Source organism: Ovis aries, chromosome 5 (assembly GCF_016772045.2).
Source record: "Ovis aries strain OAR_USU_Benz2616 breed Rambouillet chromosome 5, ARS-UI_Ramb_v3.0, whole genome shotgun sequence".
Classification (NCBI taxonomy): domain Eukaryota; kingdom Metazoa; phylum Chordata; class Mammalia; order Artiodactyla; family Bovidae; genus Ovis; species Ovis aries.
This window is the reverse complement of record NC_056058.1, coordinates 32851646-32879471: the sequence shown is the minus strand read 5'-3', so window position 1 is coordinate 32879471 and position 27826 is coordinate 32851646. Positions and strand designations below refer to the sequence as shown.

Below are 27826 nucleotides of genomic sequence, written 5' to 3'. Positions count from 1 at the left end.
TGCAACTGGCCTCACCCTACCTCACCCAAGGTAACATGGTTAAAACAGAGATGGGGTCAGGTTTCCCAGGTCCCATGGCTGTGAGGAGAGTAGATACCTAAAGAAAATGGAGGTTCCATAAGGAAAGATATGGTGTGGGACAAAGGAGGTTAGGTGTGGAATTGGCAAACAGTGTCCAGTTCAAGTAGCAGGGAACGAAGGCAGAGACAAGTTTAACATTCCTTAAATGCTGTTTGGAAGACAAAAGAAAAGCCTGTCGACTAAATTAAATAGTGAAAAGAAACAGGTAAATTAAGCAAATTGGCTGTTCACTGAATTGTCTTCTAGCAAATTAACCTAGAATGGACATAATTGGTAATAAAGAAGGAACGGAATTTAATGAAGGTTTAGTAATTGTCCCTGGGGGATGACCTAACAACTGCAAACATTGGATGTCATTGTAAACAAGCCTTTTAAAGATCACTTTTAAAGGAATACAGTGAGTGGTTAGAGTGTGGCAATCATAAATACATACTCATAAAAAAACTGTTCTAATGTTACACAAATGGATTCCAGTGGCTTGGGATAAATTTCCAGTGACAGCATCATGCATGATTCAAAAAGTGCTGTATTTCAGACAACTTAGATAAAAGTGAAGGTGACAAGCCTTACAGAACTGTGTTAGAGAATTCAAAGAGTGGCTTTAGTGATGACGAAGACACGATGTCAAAGATGAATGTGAAGAGCATGGAAAAAAATGAAAGTAGAAAAAAACATGTCTCTAAATTCACATTATTTTATATAATATGATTTTAAACATGTAGCACATGGAAATTAAATATGACAACTAGATTATTGACTGTTTCACATATATCTCTTAAACTTTACTGATTCATATTTGAAAAAAAAAAATTGAATCTTCTCACTGAGGAAAGAGAGAATTGGAGCTATTTGACAAGTGGATGTTTACAGCAAGAGATACATAGGAAATGGCCACGGTCTTAAAAGCTTGTATAACAGAGCATATGATGTGACCCCGAAAGCCAGGAAGATTGTGCTGGAAAAACACTGTTTAAGCTGCTGTCAAGATAAAGGGAGAGGAAGGGTATTCCAGATCAAGTCACACACAGGTACAGAATCTCCAGGGCTGAAAAAAATGCTAAAAAATGCTGAAACACTGAAAAAAACACTGATCAGAGGGAATAAAGGAAAGTGTAGAGCAAGATGTGGCTGGAGAGTCAAAAGAGACCCGACACACAGCCAGGCAGGATGCTAATCACTTTGTTTCCATCTAAGAGTGAAATGAAGCCAAATACAGAGGCAGCTATTGCAGTAATCCAAACAAGAGATGTTGGCATCTCCACAGGCAATGGCCAGATCCCAGGTCACAGAGACCCATGCAGACCATGGCAAGATTTCAGGGATTTGGGGTTTGGTTTGGTTTTTTGTTTTGTTTTGCTAAAGTACAATGGGAAAATTTGTAAATATAAGAGCAAAATGATCTTTTAAGCTATTTCTACAATAACAATCTAGTTGCTGAAATGAATAGTGAAATGGCAAGAATTTTAAAAGGGAGGACAATTGGGTGGTAATTATCCTGATCCTATATTAGAGATGAGAGCTTGGTCATGGGGGTAGCAGTGGAAATGAAAACAAGTAAACACATTGACAAAAGTGGGGGGGTTTCAAAGATGTCTGCCGGGCTTCTGTATTACCAGGATGCTGGGATGTCTCACTGTGATGGAGAACACTGAGAAAGAACCCACTTTGAGGTGGAGAAAAGCACAGAACTGGACATAGCATAAATGAGGTAGACTGACTCTTGTGCACATTTTTCTTTTGATGGAAAAACTGACAACATCATGCTCATGCCGTGGATATTTCAGGCATGGAAACTTTCATGTTCCACTTGTCATATAAACAAAGGAAAGTTCTAGGATATCTTGTAGAATCACCCAACTTGCTCCATGGGATACGGAATTTGGAATGATGGCCATTTGACCTGCTTTGGAAAAAAGGACATATGCACAGTGCCTGGAAGGAAGCTCCAGGGTTGTCACCATGTGGTTGATCAGAGAGGACCTCCTTAAACTCCTAATGACCTAAAATATCTTTTTCCAGAAAGGAGAAGTCTGGTTTTAATATAGAACTCTGGTATAAAAGAAGGAAGTTTTCGTGTTTGTCACCCATTCTGATGGCTTTCCGTTAAGTCCAATATTCCTATTCCACTCAGAATATTGTAAGAAGGGTGCTGGGAATAAATGGAGGATGTCTGTCTACAACACTGGGGCCACAGGCAGGCAGGCAGCATGAACACCAGGGACCAGTACCTACTCAGAACCCCAGGCTATATAAATAATACAGGTGCTGAGCAGACAAATCCCAATATGGAGAAACACATGGATTTGGGTAAATGCCCTTTCTGTGGGAGAAGGAAGAGACAAAGTAGATCTCTGACTACTCAGCAAACAGGGAGTTAAGTTTTCTCAGCCATCTTCCCTAATGTGTGGGTAGTGTGAGAGTCGGGGAGGTCACCATGGATACATCTGGCTGCATCTGCCTGAGTTATTTGTATTGAACAGATTGCTACAGGGTGTTTTTTTCTAGTCTCATTATGTGTGTGTAATGCCAATTAAATAACAGGAATGAAAATTAAAAAGGAAAATATCTGCCCCTGCTGGGTATAATCTCATTAGTGCAAAGTCAAATGATTAGTCCTAAAAAGGGCTCCAAAAGGCAGCAAAGACAGCATTAAAGTTGCAAGTATCTTTTGCATCGCAATGAGAAAATGAATCAGAATTGTTCACTCTGTTGAAAACACCAGAGCTATGCCTATAATAAGACCGGTCGTGTTATGGGTTGAGTACCATTGTATCTTTACCTAAATGAACAGCAGGAAATTACCATGACACATTCCAAACTTCAAATTCATAGCATAAAATGACTGTGCCAAGCACTTCAAGGAGAGGTGACATATATCCCTGAGTTGACTCTGAAACCTGATGGGTGCTTACTTTACAGTACTTGATGACTTACATAATATTCAAGCATCAGACTTTTTTCTAATTAACCAAGCCAACCAGCTATAAATTTTCCAGCAGCACTGGGTGGCTCTCAGAGAAAAATTCATAATGTGAGGGTCTGTCCTTTTTAAGCCCCAGAGTGCACTTAAAATGAAGGGCCTGAGCAGCTGGAAAGGACACTAGCAGGCAGCTGAACTCCAGCTAAGCCTCAGGAGGAACACCCAATTTTCCCATTTTTCAGAAAGTTTGAGAAATATCAGTGACAGGTGTTTTGAAGCAAGATGATTCAAGAGGAAGATTTGGAATGATGGGCTGTATAAAAAATGGCCTAGCCCAGAGAAGTCTCCTCAGGACACAAGGGCAGGTAGCTTCACAGAAACAAATGAAAATGAAAACACAACAACCCAAAACCTGTGGGACACTATAAAAGCAATGCTAAGAGGAAAGTTCATAGCAATACAGGCATACCTCAAGAAACAAGAAAAAGTCAAATAAATAACCTAACTCTACACCTAAAGCAACTAGAAAAGGAAGAAATGGAGAACCCCAGAGTTAGTAGAAGGAAAGAAATCTTAAAAATTAGGGCAGAAATAAATGCAAAAGAAACAAAAGAGACCATAGCAAAAATCAACAAAGCCAAAAGCTGGTTCTTTGAAAGGATGAATAAAATTGACAAACCATTAGTCAGACTCATCAAGATACAAAGGGAGAAAAATCAAATCAATAAAATTAGAAATGAAAATGGAGAGAGCACAACAGACAACACAGAAATACAAAGGATCATAAGAGACTACTATCAGCAATTATATGACAAAAAAATGGACAACGTGGAAGAAATGGACAAATTCTTAGAAAAGTACAACTTTCCAAAACTGAACCAGGAAAAAATAGAAAATCTTAACAGACCCATCGTAAGCACGGAAATTGAAACTGTAATCAGAAATCTTCCAGCAAACAAAAGCCCAGGTCCTCTTCACAGCTTCACAGCTGAATTCTACCAAAAATTTCGAGAAGAGCTAACACCTACCCTACTCAAACTCTTCCAGAAAATTGCAGAGGAAGGTAAACTTCCAAACTCATTCTATGAGGCCACCATCACCCTAATAACAAAACCTGACAAAGATGTCACAAAAAAAGAAAACTACAGGCCAATAACACTGGTGAACATAGATGCAAAAATCCTCAACAAAATTCTAGCAATCAGAATCCAACAACACATTAAAAAGATCATACACCATGACCAAGTGGGCTTTATCCCAGGGATGCAAGGATTCTTCAATATCCACAAATCAATCAATGTAATTCACCACATTAACAAATTGAAAAATAAAAGCCATAGGATTATCTCAATAGATGCAGAGAAGGCCTTTGACAAAATTCAACATCCATTTATGATAAAAACTCTCCAGAAAGCAGGAATAGAAGGAACATACCTCAACATAATAAAAGCTATATATGACAAACCCACAGCAAACATTATCCTCAATGGTGAAAAATTGAAAGCATTTCCTCTAAAGTCAGGAACAAGACAAGGGTGCCCACTTTCACCGCTACTATTCAACATAGTTCTGGAAATTTTGGCCACAGCAATCAAAGCAGAAAAAGAAATAAAAGGAATCCAAATTGGAAAAGAAGAAGTAAAACTCTCACTGTTTGCAGATGAAATGATCCTCTACATAGAAAACCCTAATGACTCCACCAGAAAATTACTAGAGCTAATCAATGAATATAGTAAAGTTGCAGGATATAAAATCAACACACAGAAATCCCTTGCATTCCTATACACTAATAATGAGAAAGTAGAAAAAGAAATTAAGGAAACAATTCCATTCACCATTGCAATGAAAAGAATAAAATACTTAGGAATATATCTACCTAAAGAAACTAAAGACCTATATATAGAAAACTATAAAACACTGATGAAAGAAATCAAAGAGGACACTAATAGATGGAGAAATTTACCATTTCATGGATCGGAAGAATCAATATAGTGAAAATGAGTATACTACCCAAAGCAATCTACAGATTCAATGCAATCCCTATCAAGCTACCAGCCATATTTTTCACAGAACTAGAACAAATAATTTCAAGATTTGTGTGGAAAGACAAAAAAACTAGAATAGCCTAAGCAATCTTGAGAAAGAAGAATGGAACTGGAGGAATCAACTTGCCTCACTTCAGGCTCTACTACAAAGCCACAGTCATCAAGACAGTATGGTACTGGCACAAAGACAGAAATATAGATCAATGGAACAAAATAGAAAGCCCAGAGATAAATCCACACACATATGGACACCTTATCTTTGACAAAGGAGGCAAGAATATACAATAAAGACAATCTCTTTAACAAGTGGTGCTGGGAAAACTGGTCAACCACTTGTAAAAGAATGAAACTAGATCACTTTCTAACACCACATGCAAAAATAAACTCAAAATTGATTAAAGATCTAAACGTAAGACCAGAAACTATAAAACTCCTAGAGGAGAACATAGGCAAAACACTCTCCAACATAAATCACAGCAGGATCCTCTATGATCCACCTCCCAGAATTCTGGAAATAAAAGCAAAAATAAACAAATGGGATCTAATTAAAATTAAAAGCTTCCGCACAACAAAGGAAACTATAAGCAAGGTGAAAAGACAGCCTTCTGAATGGGAGAAAATAATAGCAAATGAAGCAACTGACAAACAACTAATCTCAAAAATATACAAGCAACTTATGCAGCTCAATTCCAGAAAAATAAATGACCCAATCAAAAAATGGGCCAAAGAACTAAACAGACATTTCTCCAAAGAAGACATACAGATGGCTAACAAACACATGAAAAGATGTTCAACATCACTCATTATTAGAGAAATGCAAATCAAGACCACAATGTGGTACCACTTCACACCAGTCAGAATGGCTGTGATCCAAAAGTCTGTAAGCAATAAATGCTGGGGAGGGTGTGGAGAAAATGAACCCTCTTGCACTGTTGGTGGAAATGCAAACTAGTACAACCACTATGGAAAACAGTGTGGAGATTCCTTAAAAAATTGCAAATAGAACTACCTTATGACCCAGCAATCCCACTTCTGGGCATACACACCGAGGAAACCAGAATTGAAAGAGACACATGTACCCCAATGTTTATCGCAGCACTGTTTATAATAGCCAGGACATGGAAGCAACCTAGATGTCCATCAGCAGATGAATGGATAAGAAAGCTGTGGTACATATACACAATGGAGTATTACTCAGCCATTAAAAAGAATACATTTGAATCAGTTCTAATGAGATGGATGAAACTGGAACTGATTATACAGAGTGAAGTAAGCCAGAAAGAAATACACCAATACAGTATATTAACACATATATATGGAATTTAGAAAGATGGTAATGATGACCCTGTATGCAAGACAGCAAAAGAGACACAGATGTGTAGGGCAGACTTTTGGACTCTGAGGGAGAGGGAGAGGGTGGGATGATTTGGGGGAATGGCATTGAAACATGTATAGTGTCATGTAGGAAATGAATCGCCAGTCTATGTTTGATGCAGGATGCAGGATGCTTGGGGCTGGTGTGCAGGGATAATCCAGAGGGATGGTGTGGGGTGGGAGGGGGGTTCATGTTTGGGAGCTCATGTACACCTGTGGTGGATTCATGTCAATGTACGGCAAAATCAATACAGTATTGTAAAGTAAAATAAAGTAAAAATAAAAATTAAAAAAATAAATAAATAGTTTTCACACCTTAATCCCTATTACCTTTGCTCTGAAAAGCAGAGAAAAGAGAAATCATGACAATATTTCAGATGTAAAAGTGAGGCACAGTACAGACCCCAGCCAAACTGATCACCTATAGTAATTGCCCCCTCTGAGCTCACTAGTCCAAGGAAGCCAGGCACACACATGCAAACATTCATCTAGAAAAAACTCCACCTTGGATAAAGCATGGACACCATGCCCTGACAGGGTCAAGAAAAATGACTTTGCATACCCAGGATACAGAAAATTAGACACCTTCCTAGCCCCTGATCTGTGAAAAGTAATCTTCCCAATTGAATAACCTTTTACAGGGATCCAGAGTTAGGCCTCAGTGCGCCTCTGAATTTTCTGTAATTATTATGCAAAATTTTGTGTTATGTTAAATTCATTAGGAAAACTTTCATCAGATTGTCCACCTCTGAAAACTGTGAAGGATTAAGAACCCTGATTTCTACAGATGAAGAGATTCTACACTTATTTTGGAGAAGCTAAGGAGAACATTGGAACTGTCTACCTTAGTGCAGAATTAGGAATAATAAAGAGAGAGGGCCTTGTGTGAGACATCAAGGTGTTCCACCAAAGCTGGAATACCATCAGCTCTTCAAAGCAATGGTTAACCCTCAAGGGGAGGTGATGCTCTGCAAAGAGAGGATCACAGTATTTTGGACTTAGGTAGATGTAGGTTTACCAATATTAACCATGTGATTTTGGCTGAGGTATTTCACATCTCTGAAGTCCAGTTTATTCCTCCTTTAAAATAAATAATAAAAATAGGGGAAAATATGAAAATAACCAGTCCCATTGCTTAGCATTGTTTCAAAGATTCAGTGACATAATATAGGTTAAATTCCTGGCATATAGAAGATCCTTGGCAAAAGTTGTTTCACTTACCCCTCTCCTGTTTTAGAGTCTTGAGAAAAGATAATAAAAACAAAAAGAAAGGAAAGAAGGGAGAGAGGAAAGGGAGAAGGGGAGAAGGAGGAAGGGGGGAAGGCAGGAAGAAGGAAGAAGAGAAAGAAAATTTTTGACTTACCCTTGGCCTGGAAAAATTATAAGGAATTGGAAGAAGAGGGGCACCATGAGGCCTGACACGAGATTTGAGAAAAAACAGAGAGGCTGCACAGAATCAACCAAGCAGTGGACAGAGGTTCAGACACCCTGGGACCAGCCCTAGCAGATAGGAACCTGGACAGCAACCTTGGGATGCCTGGTCTAGCACTCTTTCCATGATTTCTCACTCATTTCTGCTCACACACATCTTATTGCTTCATGCTTGCACTCGGCCCCTCTCCATTTAATTATAAGGCTAAAAACAGTTTGTAATTAAATGAGTAGATCTATCAGCTCTAAACTAAAAAAGGTAATGTACCTGTATAAAATAATATCCATATCACGAATCAAAGTGAATGAGTCAGCAAAGAGGTTTTTAACGACAGTAAATCATGCCATGTGGAATCATCAATGCACAGTGAGTGAAGCACTGTGAGGCGAGAGCTCCATGCTGGGAGACAGGTCATGTAACCTTCTTCCTCATCACAACTGGGAGGCCAGCAGTAATCTAGTACAGTACTTTCCAACATATCCTACTTCCTGTGACCTGGATTTCTTAGGATGGTTCTGTGTTTAAATCACATAGTGTGATAGTTCCCTTGAATCCTTGCCAAAGCAGTGGAAGTGAGAAGATCCTTGACACTGGGCCTCACAACAGTTGAAAGCAAGAGGCTGAACCTGAGAGGGTCTGATGATGAGAAAATGTCATCTTGACCAGGGGCAACAGATGATACAGAACATGACCAAGAGCTCCAGATCCACGGCTTCTAAAGAGGGTAAGCACTGAGACTCAGGCCAAGAGCATGTCTTCACACACTCTTTGGGTATATTTATTTTCCTTTGTCAAGATAACTAACACACAATGAGGTAATTTATAAAGCTTATTTATTTATTTATTTATTTTTAGTTGAAGGATAATTGCATTACAATATTGCATTGGTTTCTACCAAATATCAACATGAATCAGCCATAGGTTTACCCATGCCTGCTCCCTCCCATTCAAACTTCCATAAAGCTTTTTTAAAAAATAAAATAAAGATACAGTTCTCCATTTCCTTCCTCTTCCCATATTTTTAAGATGATTTGTTCTAATCTGCACATTTACATGTACTTTTATTTCATCTTGACATCTCATTAAATATTTCTTACTGAAAACAATTAAATGGCCTATTGGTAGGATAATAGATAAGTTGGGTTTTATGCGTAAAATGTATAAACACTCACACATACACACACACACATATATATATATATATATATACACATATAAGAACCTATATATACTTGCTATATACATAAGACATATGGGCTTCCCTGGTGGCTCAGATGGTAAAGAATCTGCCTGTAATGCAAGAGACCTGGGTTCAATCTCTGGATCTGGAAGATCCCCTGGAGGAGGAAATAGCAACCCACTCCAGTATTCTTGCCTGGAGAATCCCATGGACAGAGGAGCCTGTGGACTACAGTCCATGGGGTCGTAAAGAGTCGGACATGACTGCGACTAACACACACACACACACACACACACATCTATATACACATAGAGATGGGAATACCAGACCACCTGACCTGCCTCTTGAGAAACCTATATGCAGGTCAGGAAGCAACAGTTAGAATTGGACATGGAACAACAGACTTGTTCCAAATAGGAAAAGGAGTATGTCAAGGCTGTATATTGTCACCCTGTTTATTTAACTTATATGTATCATGAGAAATGCTGGGCTGGAAGAAACACAAGCTGGAATCAAGATTGGTGGGAGAAATATCAATAACCTCAGATATGCAGATGACACCACCCTTATGGCAGAAAGTGAAGAGGAACTAAAAAGCCTCTTGATGAAAGTGAAAGAGGAGAGTGAAAAAGTTGGCTTAAAGCTCAACATTCAGAAAACTAAGATCATGGCATCTGGTCCTATCACTTCATGGGAAATAGATGGGGAAAGAGTGGAAACAGTGTCAGACTTTATTTTTTTGGGCTCCAAAATCCCTGCAGATGGTGAGTGCAGCCATGAAATTAAAAGACGTTTACTCCTTGGAAGAAAAGTTATGACTAACCTAGACAGCATATTGAAAAGCACAGACATTACTTTGCCAACAAAGGTCCGTCTAGTCAAGGCTATGGCTTTTCCAGTGGTCATGTATGGATGTGAGAGTTGGACTGTGAAGAAAGCTGAGTGCCAAAGAATTGATGCTTTTGAACTGTGGTGTTGGAGAAGACTCTTGAGAGTCCCTTGGACTGCAAGGAGATCCAACCAGTCCATTCTGAAGGAGATCAGCCCTGGGATTTCTTTGGAAGGAATGATGCTAAAGCTGAAACTCCAGTACTTTGGCCACCTCATGTGAAGAGTTGACTCATTGGAAAAGACTCTGATGCTGGGAGGGATTGGGGGCAGGGGGAGAAGGGGACGACAGAGGATGAGATGGCTGGATGGCATCACCGACTCAATGGATGTGAGTTTGAGTAAACTCCGGGAGTTGGTGATGGACAGGGAGGCCTGGCGTGCTGCGATTCATGGGGTCGCAAAGAGTCAGACAGGACTGAGTGACTGAACTGAACTGAACTGATACATATATGTATATATTTATTCAGAGCAACAACAACCATCACAAGAAAACTAATAGCTAAGGTGTGTAAATTTACTAGAAACACATAAAAGTTACTCATATTCTTTCCTAAATATATATTGATCATTACCTCTCCCAGCTCATATAAATGCATGGATACATGCCTATCCTAGAATTAAAGTGACCTCAAGGTAGCCAAAATGAGTAACACTGTTTATTCCTCTGGTGACTATCAGAGAATGAAGACCATAGAAAAACAGAGCCTGATAAGGTTTGGATGAACTAGAGAAGTAGGAGTCTGAATGCACTGGATTCACCAAGAACTGGGATGGAGACACAGGGTAGATTGGTGGGCAGGATCTGAACCCCTAGTTTCCTCTTGACTGGTGTAAAGCCGACAGAAACCACAAACTAAGGGGGAAAGGATGGAGAACAGCCCTATTCTCTGTTGTTCAGTCTCTCAGTCATGTCCGACTCTTTGCAACCCCATGGACTACAGCCCACCAGGCTCCTCTGTCCTTCACTGTCTCCCGGTTTGCTCGAATTCATGTCTGCTGAGTTGGTGATGCTATCTAACCATCTCTTCCTCTGCTTCCCCCTTCTCTGGCTCCACACAAAATAACACAGCCCAGGCACCATGTTTTATCCCCCTTTCTCAGGCTGCCCAATCTTGGTCCTCTGACATACTTGGATATTTTCTACCAAGTAAAACAGAGATATGCATCATCTTAAGTTTTGTTTTGCTTTGTTTTGTTTTCAACACAATACACAAAAAGTTCCTGCTGAATCTATTCTGGTGCCTGACACAGGGGGAATTTGACATGTAATGCTTTCTGATTTGGAAATAAATATTCTGAAGGTAAATAAATATTTTCTCCCTTGCACTTAGAAGGTGCTAAGGAAATACTGACATCCTGGTGTGATGGGAGTTAGTTCTTGTATTAGAACTCTCTAACATATCAGTTCAATGACCTCTACATTGAGCCAAAGAGCATCCTGGAGACCCTGTGTTAGACTTTTCAACGGAAATTCCACCCTCACCAAACCCACCACAGATTTGCCTCCAACAAGAAAATTATTGTGACACATTTGTTCAGCCAAGTGGTAACAGAGAACAATGAGGTCTCTGTACACAACTGTGAAATGACCCTCCAGGAAATGCCAGTGCAGCTGGAGGACTTAGACCTCTAATCAACACTTTGAATCCTTCTTGGTAATACGGAATAACTTACATACAAAGTAAATAAAGGGAAATTTATCCAATGTGTAGCATTTGGGGAAGAAGTAGAGGTCTTGGGAATGAGCCTACATCTTCATGTAAGGAACCACAGTCATTCCACTGATACTAAAAATGTTTCTTGGTTATCAAGTCAAGCAGCCACTGACAGACATGAAATTTGGTGGCCCATATATCAGCAAATGGAATGGCTAGGGTTTGAGATAATGACAGTCTCAACACAAGTACTTTTTGAGCCTTTGCTCTAAAGTGCGAATATTCAGGACTATTTCCAAAAGGTTAAATATATACCAGATATACTACTTTAGTTACTGCTGACTTACTTAATTCTCACAACAACTTCATGTGGCAGACCTTTCAAGGCACAGAGAGGTTAAATAACTTGGCCAAGATCATACAGCTAGTAAGTGTCAGGGCCAAGATTCAAAGCCGATCCAGCAGTTTGATTCCAGAGGTTTGCTTTTATCTACTATCCTATTTTGGGGTCATTTAGTAAATCTAAACTTGCATTTAGATCCTACTTGGCATGATGTTTATTCCTCTCAAGTAATTCTTTCAGAGGATAAACTGTGAGTAACTTGAAAGGAACTGCTTTTTTTAAAAAAGTCCTGTTATTCTTCCCAGGAGAACCATCTTCTAGAAGAGGAACATTGGAAATAACCACACTTCTGACACCTGAAGAAATCAGGCCTCAGAATGTAATACTATTAAACAATCTCAAGTTGGGTTAGTACTCAAACATTTGAGTGTTTCATTACCAGAAACATTAGCCTCCGTATAACCTTCTTTGGAACAATATGAACATTTTTCTCCCGGAAGAATAATATATCATGTTTAACATGTATCAAACATAGCCCCATTTTATCCTACATTCCTTTCATCTGCAACAATGATCTTGAAATAGAAAATGCATGTGCCCACTAGGGAACTGCAGAAAATTAATCCCCAGCAAATTTTGTCAATGACTGTCACTCAGTTTCTCCCTCAAAGGATGGTTCTGTTGTTGCCCAGACACATCATTAGGCATTGCTGTGAAAGGAGATAGACAGCGCATTCCTATTTTGCAGCACCTGAGTCTAAAGGGAAATCAGTCTTGCTTAGTATTGTCATAGTTGTATAATTGCCCTTAAAATCCAGCTGTGAGTCATGTTCCTACATGTAGTTACATGTGACCCACGTCTTTTCTGAGCTGAACACACGAATACCCACTCCTCTGGCTTGTTGAGCTGCTCACAGGCACTGTCATTTTCCCCACTTCAGTTCATTTGCTTCACAGACAGCACTGTCTTTGATCAGACTTAGTCACTGCTAGATAGATTCCCCTTGAAGGCAGGAAACCTACAGTTTATTTCGTGTATCTCATGATGCTGATATGTAATTACTATGTAGTCAATCGCTAATTAATGAATGAGTAAATTATACCAACCATGGGTCAATAACCTATCATTTCTTTCTAAAAGTCCATGACAATGCTGCAAATCTGTTATGCTGTAATGCATCCCTATATTTTTTCTTATCCAGTGATATCTTGCTAGACATAATACAAGGGGCACAAAGTGCCTCATTTCAGCCTGTTGTGTGACAGGTGCTTAAAAATATCACCCAGGAGCAAACAAGAGAAGATAGTCATCTAATCTGATTATATAATTTTTTTACGATGACTACCCTAACCCAGTTATTCCAGCTTTGGCCTCCAAAATGCGAGTTCAACTTCCATTCAAGTTAAAATCCCCTGAATTGACCAGGCAAGAACACAAAATCACAAGGGAACTAAATCCTCAGCATTGACTGGCAGTCTTGGCTACCAACCTGAGAAAATCAACTCTGACGGCAAAGGTTTCAAGGCACCCATGAGAGAGCCTGGGAGGCAGATGGGACACTGTAGGAGGGAGAGGCAATCGTAAAGGAGGGCACTTGGCACACAAGGAACAGATGGGCCTGGACACGCTCCACCTTCCCTATTTGTTCAGGCAAGTGCACAGAATTTTGTCGTCTCATCAGTACGCCCAGAGCTCTTGATCATCACAGAGGGTATATTAAACTGTTTAGCTGCTTCGCTAAAAATAATGGATTGCACTAAATAACAGGCACCAGAAAATGGCAGGGGTTTTTATTTAATATAAAAGAACTGTTGTCATGGCTGTCCCCCAATTATTAATTGGTTATCTACAAAGAAAGCCCAGAATTACCATCATTCCCCAAACACCTATTATGTCATAACTACAAACCCAAATACAAATTTGGTCAGTAAAATTTGCCTAAATACAAAATATACACATTGAGAGCTGATTTTTTCTAACTTTTTTCTAAAACTCACCATTATGTTCGTTTTCTGGGAGACTAGATTTCATACAGGCAATAAATTATTGAGAAGCATTCTTTACCATTCTCAGAATTCAGGATGAAATGAAAGCAAAAAATTACTGACTATAAACTTTTGTTTCAAGCCCTATTCCACCCAACAAAGGGACACAGTTTGATATTATGCCATCAGCAGTTTTTGATATCAGGCAAGCCTCAAAAAAATCCATCTGGACATGACCAAAATACTTGCCAACAACATACACACCATTTGGAGGCTCTGATACCAGTGTATTGGCCTTAGTGAGTAGGGAAAGCGTCATTCAATCAGAGAGCCTCCTTTTCCTACTCTGTCTGTGACAATACAGGGAAAATCACCAGAGACAAGAACTACATCTGCGCCTGGACTCTTCAGGGTGGATCCATAGAGGAACATTGATCCCACTTTGCGACCAAGAGTGGCAGTAACTCACCCAACAATACTGCCAGCCAGAGGAAAGCTTAACACTTAATTACCAGGCTGGCTTCTGAACCTAAGGGGAATCTTAATAGACAGAACTAATTAAAATCAATACTCATACGGTAATTGTGACAGGAACAAAAGGCTAAGATAAATTTTTAAATGGAGGAAAATGAACAATATCATTTCTTCATGCCAACCTTGCTGTCTGGCTCATCAGGAAACACAGGGTAACAGGGAGTCTTTCTGGGAAGACCTAAGCAAGTGATAAGAAAGAAAGCATACACAAGAAGCTCACCAAAAGGATTTCCTAAGCCTTGGTTAGTGTGACCTGAAGTGGTCAGTAAAACAACATTTGCAAAGATAGGGCCATTCTAACCTTAAGTGTTTTAATGACAGAAGTAGGAAAATTTGACTTTTCTGCTAGTTGTATGTGACCTTGGGAAATTTAATTTAATTTCTCTGGGCCCCAGTTTTTTCATTTATGAAATAAGAGGCAGGGGTGGGGGGGAGAACAGCTGATCTCTGAGATCCCTTCAGTTGTGTAATTCTGGAATACTTTATTTCAGAGATGCAGATGGGAGCCTAGAACATACATTCAAGGACACAGATGCAAAAAAAAAAAAAAAATGGCCATCTCTTTTTTTTTTAAAATAATGTCTCTTGTTCTGATCCTCCTTGAGAACAGTGGAAGAGTAGCACACCGTGGTCTTTATTAATAGCCACCCCCCGCCCCCGTCCCGCTTCATACTAATGTGTGACCTTCAAGAAAAATGTAGAGTTTGGTTTTGTTTTCAAAACTATTTTTCATAAAGTTATAAATGGAATCTTGGGGCTTCCCAGGTGGCTCTGTGGTAAAGAATCTGCCTGCCAATGCAGGAGATGCGGTTTTAATTCCTGAGTTGGGAAGATCTCCTGGAGAAGGAAATGGCAACCCACTCCACTTTTCTTGCCTGGGAAATTCCACGGACTTAGGAGCCTGGTGGGCCACAGTCCATGGGGTCTGTAAAGAGTCAGATGCAACTTAGTGACAAAACAACATAGAAATAGAATTTTTAAATTGGGGGCCCAAACTTGATTTTAACAGTGTATTCTGGTTTCTCTCCAGACCTTTGTAGCACTACTCACTGTAGGACAGATTCTGGTAAAAGACACATTTTCCTAATGCAGCAAAATTGTCCTAGCACAAGATTCCAGTATAGCTGGAATAACATTTCAGTTCTTTTCCTTTTCAATTTAATAATATATACTAATGCCAGACAAGGACAGTTCTACATGACCATATAACAGAATGATATGAAATGAATTTGGCACATACTAGATGTGAGTGGCAGAAGAGAAAGAAATATTTTTATTTCACTATGTATCTTTCAATTGTTAATTTTTTATTGGTCTACACATTCAGGTGAAACATTTGCTTGGTTTAGTCGCTAAGTTGTATCTGACTCTTGTGACCCCATGGACTATAGCCCACCAGGCTCCTCTCTCCACGGGATTTTCCAGGCAAAAATATTGGAATGGGTTGCTATTTCCTTCTCCAGGGGATTTTCTGGACTGAAGAATCAAACTTGGATCTCCTGCATTGCAGGTGGATTCCTGCAGTACAGGCTGATTCTTTACCAAACTAACTGAGCTGCGAGAGAAGCCCTAAAACATTTGGATAACTAAAAGAAACAGTGGAAACTCTGAGTATCTACTATATAGCACTGGGAACTATACTAAATGTTTTGGAATAACCTATAAGGGAAGAGAATATGAAAAAGACTATACATATATATCACTGAATTGCTGTTCTGTACACCTGAAACAAAAATATTATAAATCTATTATACTTCAATCAAAAAAAAAAAAAAAGAAACAAAGAAAGAAAAAAAGAAACACAGTGAAAAGTTTCCTTCCCTCTCCTGGCCCCAAATATCTAGGCACTAGATATGTCCCCAGGGGCAGTCACTGTCATTAACTTCTTACATGGCCTTCCAGAGATACAGATGATGAGTGTATATATAGGACACCTTTTTCTAAGCACACTGGCAGGTGGGTTCTTTACCATAGGGTCACCTAGGAAGCCCCTTAAGGACATATATTAGTATATTTTACCATTGCTCTGTACCTTCTTCATTTTTTTTCTGTGCTGGGTCATCCATCACTGCTGCACAGGCTTTTTTCTAGTTGCAGAAAAAGGGTGCTTCTCTCTAGTTGTGGTATGCAGGCTTCTCATTACAGCAGCTTCTTTTTGTGATGGCTTCTCTTGCTGCAGAGTACAGGCTGTAAGCCATGCAGGCTTCAGGAGTCTGGCACGCGGGCTCAGGAAATGCGGCTCCCAGGCTCTAGGGCACAGGCTCAATAGCTGCGGTGCACAGGCTTAGTGCTCCACGGCAGGTGGGATCTTCCTGGATCGGGGAACTTCCTTCTTCCTTATCTAGGATCATTGTTGGAGATTTCTAAATAAGTTGGGGAACTTATCCTCAATAAGGACTTAGCATTCTCTGCCCATTTCCACTCAAAAGTCATTTTAGCTCTTCAATAGTCACAATTGGTTTTGGTTTTGTTTTTTAATATTCAGACTGTTGTTCTTTCGACAATATAATGCTCCTGAAAACTTAACTCTGTTACAATTCAAGACCTGCTGGCTCCTTGTACCAATAGCCATGTCCATGGGTCTCTTCAGACACACTTCTTAGACCTGCTTTTACTTTTGCTTCCTCACCCTCATGCCTACACTTCCTTCTCTCTCTCTCTCTCTCTCTCTCTCTCTCTCTCTCTCTCTCTCTCTCTCTCTCTCTCTGTCTTTGCATCTTTCTCTCCCTCTCTCTGGCCCTCTCTTATCTTAGTTACAGGGACCATAGCTCTATCAAACTATAGAGTCAGAGCGGCACTATTTGTCTATTTACTTGAGCTATTTTGTCTCACTGAAAGCACTTTTTGGATACCACCTCATCATTTGGACCATCATTCCAAAACACTTTAATCCATCCAAAGGTTTTAGACGTGTATACCAATCATATGCTTGATTTGTTATTTGCCACAAGGATGGATTTTAATCAACCTTTGTTGCCCAGTGTCCTCTTTTACCAGTTGGGTTTGAAAATATTTGTCCCTTCCAAGTCCACAAGTTGCCAAATTTCTGGACTCCCTCTCTTCCATTTAACACCAGCTTGCACTGGCCCATTCTTTTCTGAGCCTGCTAAGCACAGTACATACCAAGGGTGTGTTCTCCAACCTCTTTTCTTAGGGTTACAAATTTATAAAGTAAATGATTTATTTTCAGAGTTAGTGCAAGGAAAAGTTTTACCAAATGCTTGCCCACTACATATCAGGTTGGTGCAAAAGTAATTGTAGTTTTGCATTGTTGAACTTTGCCGTTTGATATTGGAATACATTCTTAAATAAATGTGGTTATTTTATACATCATTTTAATGTGCATTTCTCACTTTATGTTTTTTTTTAATAATGACCTATTGCTTGCTGTTTGTTTTATATTTATTTTGGACCTTAGAAATGATGCTAGACAAAAAGCAAATTCAAGTGATTTTTATATTCAAGTTCAAAATATGGTCCGTAAAGCAGCAGAGACAACTCAAAACATCAACAATGCATTTGGCCCAGGAACTGCTAACAAACGTACAGTGCAGTGGTGTTTCAAGACATTTTGCAAAGGAGACAAGAGCCTTGAAGATGAGGAGTATAGTAGCCGGCCATCAGAATTTGACAATGACTTATTGTGAGCAATTACTGAAGCTGATCCTCTTACAACTACATGAAAAGTTGCTGATGGTCATATGAGATTTGAAGCCAATTGGAAAGGTTTAAAGCTTGATAAGTGGGTGCTTCATGAGCTGACCACAAATCAAAAAAATAATCATTTTGAAGTGTCTTCTCTTTTCCACATAACTACAACTAAACCATTTTTCAACCGGATTGTAACATGTGACAAAAGTAGATTTTATATGACAACTGGTGATGACCAGCTCAGTGGCTGAACTGAGAAGAAGCTCCAAAGCATTTCCCAAAGCCAAGCTTACACCAAAAAAATTCAGGGTCACCGTTTGGTGGTCTGCTACCTGTCTGGTCCACTACAGCTTTCTGAATCCCAGGCAAACCATTACACCCGAAAAGTATGCTCAGCCAATCAAAGAGATGCACTAAAAAATGTGATACCTGCAGCCAGTATTGGTCAACAGAAAGGGCCCAGTTCTTCTCCACAATAACATCCAATCGCATGCTGCACAACCAACACTTCAAAAGTTGAACAAATTGGGCTATGACGTTTTGCCTCATCCACCATATTCATCTGACCTCTCACCAACTGACCACCACTTCTTCAAGCATCTCAACAACTTTCTGCAGGCAAAACACTTCCCAGCCTGGCAGGAGGCAGAAAATGCTTCCCAAGAGTTTGTCAAATCCTAAAGCATGAATTTTTTTACATTACAGAAATAAACAAACATTTCTTGTTGGCAAAAATGTGTTGATTGCAATGGTTCCTATTTTGATTAATAAAGATGTGTTTGAGCCTGCTTATAATGATTTATTAATAAAATTCACAGTCCAAAACCGCAATTACTTTTGTACCAACCCAATAATACAAATCATGGTCTTTTCAGCCTCTGACAAGTTTCTTTACTACTTAGCAGCTGGGTCAGAGCCATCTATTTTATAGTTTTGTTATACCAGCTTCCTCTCTCTAAGTCTTAATCTCCGTATTAGATGGGATACATTAGGTTATGCTATGGGAACAAAATTCTCAGTGCCTTAACAAAGATTTTTATCTCCTGGCTCACACACCATGTCCATTGCAAGCTGGCAGAGGGCCTCTGCTCATCACTGCCACTCAGGGATCAAGCTGACAGGGCTTCATCTCAATCAGCATGTCTAAGATAATAGCAGAAAGAAGGAAATGCAGAGAACCAGATTCTTTTCATTTCTGCCTGAAAATGGCATATATCATGCCCCCTCATGTTATATTAGCCAAATAAGCCACAAGGCCATGACTAACATCTGAAAGGGGGGTAATTTGCACAGACAGGAAGAGCTAGAAATACTTAAAGGACAGGACTAGAGATATAACAACAATTATTTTCTCTTTCTACTCATTCTTCTCCCTTCCTCTCCTCTTCCTAATTCCCCCCAAATCCTCTGTCTTATCCTCCTCCATTTCCCTCAGTTAACTCTCTCCCAAGGCTTCATTGCCAAAATACTATAGTTGACTTTAGTAGAAACTATGCCATTTTTTCCTATGCCATCCCCAAGTTCCCTCTTCTTATAGTAGTCACTAATAATCACAGCCTTGAAATTCACAGGCACTGAAACCAAAAGGCTTAGAGTTGATTACAAACTAGCAGAAGTTAATATGGATAGGCTGGAATTTTTCATTTAAAGGAAATCTGCAATTTGGTTGCTTGGTCAGATTCCTAGAATGAAAGGATTCAGAAGTCCTCTGTATGAGCCGAGAGTGAGAATGCTTTCCATTTGCACAGAATCTGTATCCTGGCACCACATGAAAGCTGGGCTTGTTTGGGCTATCGTGCCAGCCTAAAGCTATGATTTAAGACACATTTACTGACAGATACAGGGGTGTACATAAATGTCATGTGCCAATGACAACTCACAGAAGTGCTCTTAGTTATCACTTTCAGCCAAAGATAACTAGCACCCAAGGCAAACTAATTAGGTTTGGCAGAAATGCTGTCTCCTTCAATAAGTAATCACTATTCCAGCATGTTTGACACATTGATAAAATATTTCCTACTTAACTTTGGGGAAAGTAGTTTCAATTAAACTTTTTTTTAAAAAAAATCAACCAAAGAAATGCTGTTACTTAAAGTACTAATTTTAGATCCACAGGGACTTGGGAACTTGATAATCAAATTCATTTGCATTTCAGTAAGAGATCAATTTCTTTGGCCTCTGCTGTAGATTTGCTGTCTTACCTGTCATGCAGTGTTACAGGACCACAGTTTTAGACCTTTCAGAACAAGGACAGCACCATACTAAGATGAATAACTCAGATGCTAGTCTTGGTTGCCCTGCAAAGTCATGGTAAGGTTTTTGGAAGTTAAACTTCTCTAAGATATGATTTCCACAATTGCAAAGTAGATAAGTTGGACTGAATGGTGAGTAGAGCATATCCCAAGTTAATTTTCTGGGACTCAGTTCCACTTGAGTACCTGGCACCCCATGATTTAACATTTCCATCCATCTTACTCCAAATAGTGTCATAAACAGATCAAAGTTGAAGCATTTTACAATTTTTTTCATCAGTCAAAATACTTTTTAAAAATTTATGATACTTTCTGAGTACCACTCTGGGAAACAAAAAAACATCATCATCACAACAACTCTTTCTCCCACTCTACCCCATCACTTCCACCCCCACCACACGACTGAACCAATCAAACTTCCAAATGAATCTGGCCTTCCTTAAGCAGGTTCTGAATTTCATAATCGTCTCCCTTGATCCCCCACGTCTGGGCTGCCAGCCAGAATGTGCACAAGAAACGTGAAGGGTCACTTCCTGAGGTGAATGCTGAAAGGTTTCAAAGTGATCGTGGGTGGCTTGGACTGCCTTGGCCTCAAAACCACTTTTCCTGTTTTCATGCTTGATGCTGTGTGTCAGTGCCCAGCATGTGGGAGAACTGCAGCCCTTTCAGCTGGGCCAGGTGCAGCTTCTGTCCCTCCCCACCCTCTCCCAGTTCCCTCGCTATGGGTCAAGCTCTGCTTCAAACAATGCCCTCCACTTTCCAAAATTAACCACTGGCATATTCAAATCTAGGCAGCAAAAACTTAGTTCCTCCTTCTCACAGCAACCTTGCACTCTGAGAATTCACTTCCACAGAAATGGATCTCACAAGTCCTAACAGAACTAACCCCTGTTCTTAAATAAGACTTTTTAAATAAAATACTTACTTGAAGAAATCCCTTAAATTTTTCCTCATTTCTTTAATGAAATCAATTTATTTACTCTAGATATATCCAGAAACAGAATAATGTCTACATAGCTGATATTTCAACTTCTATAAACCCATGCTTCCACTATATAGATATATATTTTTATATTTTCATTATATATGTTTGAAACAGAAAATTCCACACTCAAGAAGAGATTTATTTTTCTGAGATATTTTGTCTATTACTTGAATATGTAGCCATCAGAAAGAGAAAGAGTGTGTGGTCATAGTATCAGAATATGTTTACTCAGTACAGCCATAAATATGGTGAACTAAAAAAAAGAGAGAGAGAGGAGAGAAGGGATACTTTTGCTACTTAATAATCCTTTTACCTAAAAATAATAATAATAAAAGTTTCAATATTAAGGCCACTAAAGTTTATTTTCAACAGTATTCTAAGTCTCTATATATTTTTAAGGACATTCAATTAACACAAGATATAAAGAAATATAAATATCTGGACTACATTTAGTTTTGTTATTAAGTCTTAGCAGCTCATAAACAAATGCATTTTCTAAACCTGAGTTAGCATAATACCATGCTTTTATTTAGTTTTCCTATCAACACTAGGTTGGACATCCCTCTATGGGAAACAAAAACACAGAATCCAAATATTATAACCTGATAGTCTTTAACATGAAATCTCATGATAGTGATTTTCATAAGCGCAAGGTAATCATTTCAATTCTTTTCATCTAATTTATTTGTAGCAAAAGCTTATTCTTTTTCTGACTTAGACTGAGTAGGTCCTTATTCTCTACCATAAACCAAAGAGTAGATACACAACTGCTTTCTATCAGAGTCTGGAATTGAGAAGGGAGGCTTTCCAAAGCATAACACTTAGAAATGCATTAAGTATTTCCAGTAAAGTTAGTGAGAAAGGCTCAGAGAGTACCTGTTTGGTGATGAGATCTTCATGTCACTGTTTAGGGACCTTGAGTCACAAACTAGAGGTCCCTAAACAGTGACATGAAGATCTCATCACCAAACAAGTACTCTCTGAGCCTTTCTCACTAACTTTACTGGAAATACTTCTTCCTTCCTTCCTTCTGAAATTTCCCTCCTCTGAAGGGTATCTACCAGTATAATCCCTGATCCCAAACTCACAGTCTCCCTGAGACAGGGAACTCTGGGGAGCATGAAAGTCATGCTACGCTCAGTTCAGCCACACCCCAATGTGTTCAAGCACACATTTCTCTCCACTCTTTGTGACATGAATTGTGCAGAGTCCTGCAAGGAGAAGCCTGCCCCACTGTAATGCTAACTTGAACGGAATAGCTCAGTTCAGTTCAGTTGCTCAGTCATGTCCGACTCTGCGACCCCATGGACCACAGCATGCCAGGCCTCTCTGTCCATCACCAACTCCCGGAATTTACCCAGACTCATGTCCATTGAGTCAGTGATGCCATCCAGCCATCTCATCCTCTGTCGGCCCCTTCTCCTCTTGCCCTCAATCTTTCCCAGCACCAGGGTATTTTCCAATGAGTCAGCTCTTCGCATCAGGTGGCCAAAGTATTGGAGTTTCAGCTTCAACATCAGTCCTTCCAATGAACACCCAGGACTGATCTCCCCTAAGATGGGCTGGTTGGATCTCCTTGCAGTCCAAGGGACTCTTAAGAGTCTTCTCCAACACCACAGTTCAAAAGCATCAATTCTTCAGCGCTCAGCTTTCTTTATAGTCCAACTCTCACATCCATACATGACCACAGGAAAAACCATAGCCTTGACTAGATGGACCTCTGTTGGCAAAGTGATATCTCTGCTTTTTAATATGCTATCCAGGTGGGTGATAACTTCCCTTCCAAGGAGTAAGCGTCTTTTCATTTCATAGCTGCAATCACCATCTGCAGTGATTTTGGAGCCCAAAAAGATAAAGTCTGACACTGTTTCCACTGTTTCCCCATCTATTTGCCATGAGGTGATGGTATCAGATGCCATGATCTTAGTTTTCTGCTTGTTGAGTTTGAGCCAACTTTTTCACTCTCCTCTTTCACTTTCATCAAGAGGCTCTTTAGTTCTTCCTTGCTTTCTGCCATAAGGGTGGTGTCACCTGTATATCTGAAGTTATTGATATTTCTCCCAGCAATCTTGATTCCAGCTTGTGCTTCTTCTAGCCCAGAGTTTCTCATGATGTACTCTGCATATAAGTTAAATAAGCAGGGTGACAATACACAGCCTTGATGTACTCCTTCTCCTATTTGGAACCAGTCTGTTGTTCTGTGCCCAGTTCTAACTGTTGCTTCCTGACCTGCATACAGGTTTCTCAAGAGGCAGGTCAGGTGGTCTGGTATTCCCATCTCTTTCAGAATTTTCCACAGTTTATTGTGATCCACACAGTCAAAGGCTTTGGCATAGTCAATAAAGCAAAAATAGATGTTTTTAGCTAAGTCTGCCTAATTTCAACATTCAATATTAACCTGACCATTGAGTTAACAGACTTTAAACCATCCAACTCATCTAAAACACAGAAAATGAAGAGTGTTTGTTCTGTTTCTAACAGGGGACCCAAACTTATGTGACACAACATATAATTAGAACTTTTAAGGAGAAACATGCATGTATTAATAGACTTGGAGACCACACAGATGTCTGGAAACAGATATGTGTTGTTACACTACAATAATAGAAGCATTCACTTGCAAGGAGATGGTCAATAAATTCTGGATTGTGCTACAAACTTAACTCATCATTAGTATACTGAAAACCCAATAATACTATACAGATGATCCATACTTTAACCATACTGCATTACAGACAACCAGTATGCAAAAAAAAAAAAAAATTCTTATAACAGATTGCACTCTCCCATAGGTATAACGTTAAAGCTGGAAGTTGTAAGCCTACCTAAAAGACAATATCAGATTGACCAGAGGCCTGATTAACAAATATCTATTCAAATATTAGCTTTTGTAAAATTCAGGTTAAATAGATTCTTTGGAGCTATTTTTCCCAAGAGTATCCTATGAAACATGTATCATGAGATGTTTCTTTAAATATCAAAAGTTTCCTTGCTCAATAAATCTTGGGGAACATATACTACTGTTTCTCCTCTTAAAATTTGGTAAAAATCCACTACCATATTAAAGGCTCTTTGAAGCCTTGCTTAATTTGTTTTAACCCAGTATTTGTCAAAAACATCCTACAACACATAGAATACACACACACACAATGAAATGCCACTCAGCCATAAAAAAGAATGAACTAATGCCATCCACAGTAACATGGACAGGCCTAGAGATTATCATACTAAGTGAAGTAGGTCAGAAAAAGAAAGACAAATACCATGTGATATCACTTACATGTGAAATCTAAAATATGACACAAATGAACTTACCTACAAAACAGAAACAGGCTCCCAGATACAGAGAACAAACTTGTGGTTGCTGGTGAGCAGGGAGGGATCGATCAGAAATTTAGGATTAGCAGATGCAAACTATTACATATAGAATAGATAACACTAAGGCCCTACTATATAGTGCAGGGAAATCTATTCAATACCCTGTGATAAACCATAATGGAAAAGAATATGAAAAAAAAAAATATATATATATATATAGCTGAATTACTATCCTGTACAGTAGAAATTAACACAACATTGTAACGCAAATATATTTCAATAAAATAAATTTTTTTAAAAATCTATAACCATAGAATATTACTTTGGAGTAGCACCAATTAATTCCCATAGAACACATTTTAAGGAATGCTACTTTTAACAGCAAGTAGTAATAAATGCAACACCTGACTTCCACAAAGAATACTGACTGCATATTGCCCTTTTGCACACAAGTTTTTATGAAATGCAGGGAAGAGAATCAACCATGCAGATTTCAGCGAGTTTTATATGACACACATACCAAACATCACATGATGAAGCTCTACAGACACTATTATCTGGGACCTTCATGTGTATGAAACCCATGCACTTTACCGGCAACCACTGAGGCTGGCCACCTCCATGTGAACTTGACTCTGTCTTCCTAGGACCTTCACAATACTCAAGTCAGAATAAGCCAAGATTGCCCTCTTGGTTCCTTCCCAAGACAGCCATCATCCTTTTCTCCTGCTAGTACCACATCTGCATTTCTGCTTGCTCAAATTGTAACTTCTCAGCTACCCATCATCTGGATAGTGACAGGCAATCGAGAAGGTTTTAGCTGCTCAACCTTCTACTGCAGTGGAATTTTTTAAATTCCACCCTTTATGTTTCATTAACTAAGCTTAGAGTCGCAGTTGCCAAACTGTGCACCAAGGCACCCTGGGACACCACAGTGATCTCAGTTGTTTTAAATTTTTGAGGAAAAAAATATTTGACAGCTTTTACACATAGCACAAACTGCGAGCTCGAGATAGTTCATAGTTTCAACATTAGATCACACTACATTCCTTCTATGATGGTCACATCTCCATAAAACTACATTTTGGGCAGTTGCTGTGATATAAAACAAGTATTTCAAAAAATCAATATGGAATGGAAAGTGAGGAAGATATAATCTGCTTCCCAAATCTGAGAAACTGGGAAGCACCAAACCGATGCACACATCCCATTAACTGTGGTTAACTTAGAATACATTTTTTAAATTTTCAAATGGCTATTAGGTTGTTGAGTATAAATGCTTAAGTTGTTTGAACGTAACTAATTAGTAAACAGAAGAGTCAGGTATTTCTTCAGCCAAGATGTGCTGTAAAAATGCACTGGAATACTAAGGGCATCATGACCTGAAGTCTGAGAACTTCTACCTTAGAAATTTACAGTAAGAAAATGTAAAAGATATTTCAGCCTAGGCAAGAAACATCCCCCTACAGATTTTTTTCTCTCTCCTTTTCTTTAAAAAAAAAAAAAATTCTAAGACAACATGAAAAATCTAAAAAGTGAGAATAATATATCTAAAGATCTTTCCACTGATACACTGAAACTAACCCCCCAAAAGAACTTTTAAAATTTATTTGAAACTTTACCTCTGTGTAAGAGAAAGTAATTAGATACAGTCTCCATGTTATGAGTCTGAGAAAGAAATACACCAAGGACAGATACATACTCACTTTTGATGCTTTAAAGAGGAGGAACCAATGACAAGCTGGTTTGACTCTGCTGCACAGAAGCCGGGAGAGTCCCAACTGCTATGGCCGGTGTGTATCTATCCCCTGGGGCTGACTTCTCTTCCTTGGTTCTCTTCAAGGTCATAGTTATTTGTGCCACTCATACAGCTATAACCATGATCCACAAGGAGAGATTAATACCTCTTCACTCTATGCCGCATTCCTCCTACCGGAAGTAGAGCTGGATGCATGAAAGACGGCATCATGCTGCCAAGCACCAGGGACCAAGAAGCTAAAATACGATCACTGCAATTCTTCCTAACTTTTCCTTTTTGCCCAGGTACCTAAGCATAGTTTTCTACTCTTCTGTAAGTTCTCAGGGTCAAGAAGATTAAATAATCTAAAGAAATCAGAAATAAGCTGTCAATTATTGAGTTTAGTCGACTATATATAATTTCAATAACCTCAGATACGCAGATGACACCACCCTTATGGCAGAAAGTGAAGAGGAACTGAAAGGCCTCTTGATGAAAGTGAAAGAGGAGAGTGAAAAAGTTGGCTTAAAGTTCAACATTCAGAAAACTAAGATCATGGCATCTGGTCCCATCACTTCATGTGAAATAGATGGGGAAAGAGTGGAAACAGTGGCTGACTTTATTTTGGGGGGCTCCAAAATCACTGCAGATGGTGACTGCAGCCATGAAATTAAAAGACGCTTTCTCCTTGGAAGGAAAGTTATGACCAACCTAGATAGCATATTCAAAAGTAGAGACATTACTTCGCCAACAAAGTTCTGTCTAGTCAAGTCTATGGTTTTTCCAGTGGTCATGTATGGATGTGAGAGTTGGACTGTGAAGAAAGCTGAGCACCAAAGAATTGATGCTTTTGAACTGTGGTGTTGGAGAAGACTCTTGAGAGTCCCTTGGCCTGCAAGGAGATCCAACCAGTCCATTCTAAAGGAGATCAGTCCTGGGTGTTCTTTGGAAGGACTGATGTTGAAGCTGAAACTCCAATGCTTTGACCACCTCATGTGAAGAGTTGACTCATTAGAAAAGATTCTGATGCTAGGAGGCATCGGGGGTAGGAGGAGAAGGGGATGACAGAGGATGAGATGGCTGGATGGCATCACCGACTTGATGGACATGAGTTTGAGTAAACTCCAGGAGTTGGTGATGAACAGGGAGGCCTGGCACGCTGCAATTTATGGGGTCACAAAGAGTTGGACACGACTGAGAGACTGAACTGAACTGAACTGATATATATACATATACATATGCATATGCATATACATATACATATATATGTATCCTACAAATCTATCCAAAGCACGAACATTTCCAAACCCCTGCCTTGTATCACCAGAGGGTAAGGGCCTTAATTACTTTCTCCAGCAGTCCCCATCTTGTTTCTATTTTCCAGCCTATTTTTTCTTCCTTAACAAATTTGTCAGCCCTGTCACCGAAGTCTGCTCCTTTT

At 39.3% G+C, this 27826-nt stretch overlaps 1 long non-coding RNA gene across 1 annotated transcript in view; it reads right to left on the bottom strand.

Moving 5' to 3' along the window:
• Positions 1–26817, bottom strand: part of LOC121819630 (uncharacterized) — a 366128-nt gene extending 339311 nt beyond the window's left edge. The window contains exons 1-2 of the long non-coding RNA XR_006059914.2: positions 26354–26817; positions 24645–24693 (exon numbers count right to left, since the gene is read on the bottom strand). This is a non-coding gene — a long non-coding RNA (uncharacterized LOC121819630). The remainder of the gene's footprint in view (positions 1–24644; positions 24694–26353) is intronic.
• Positions 26818–27826: the final 1009 nt, after the last annotated feature.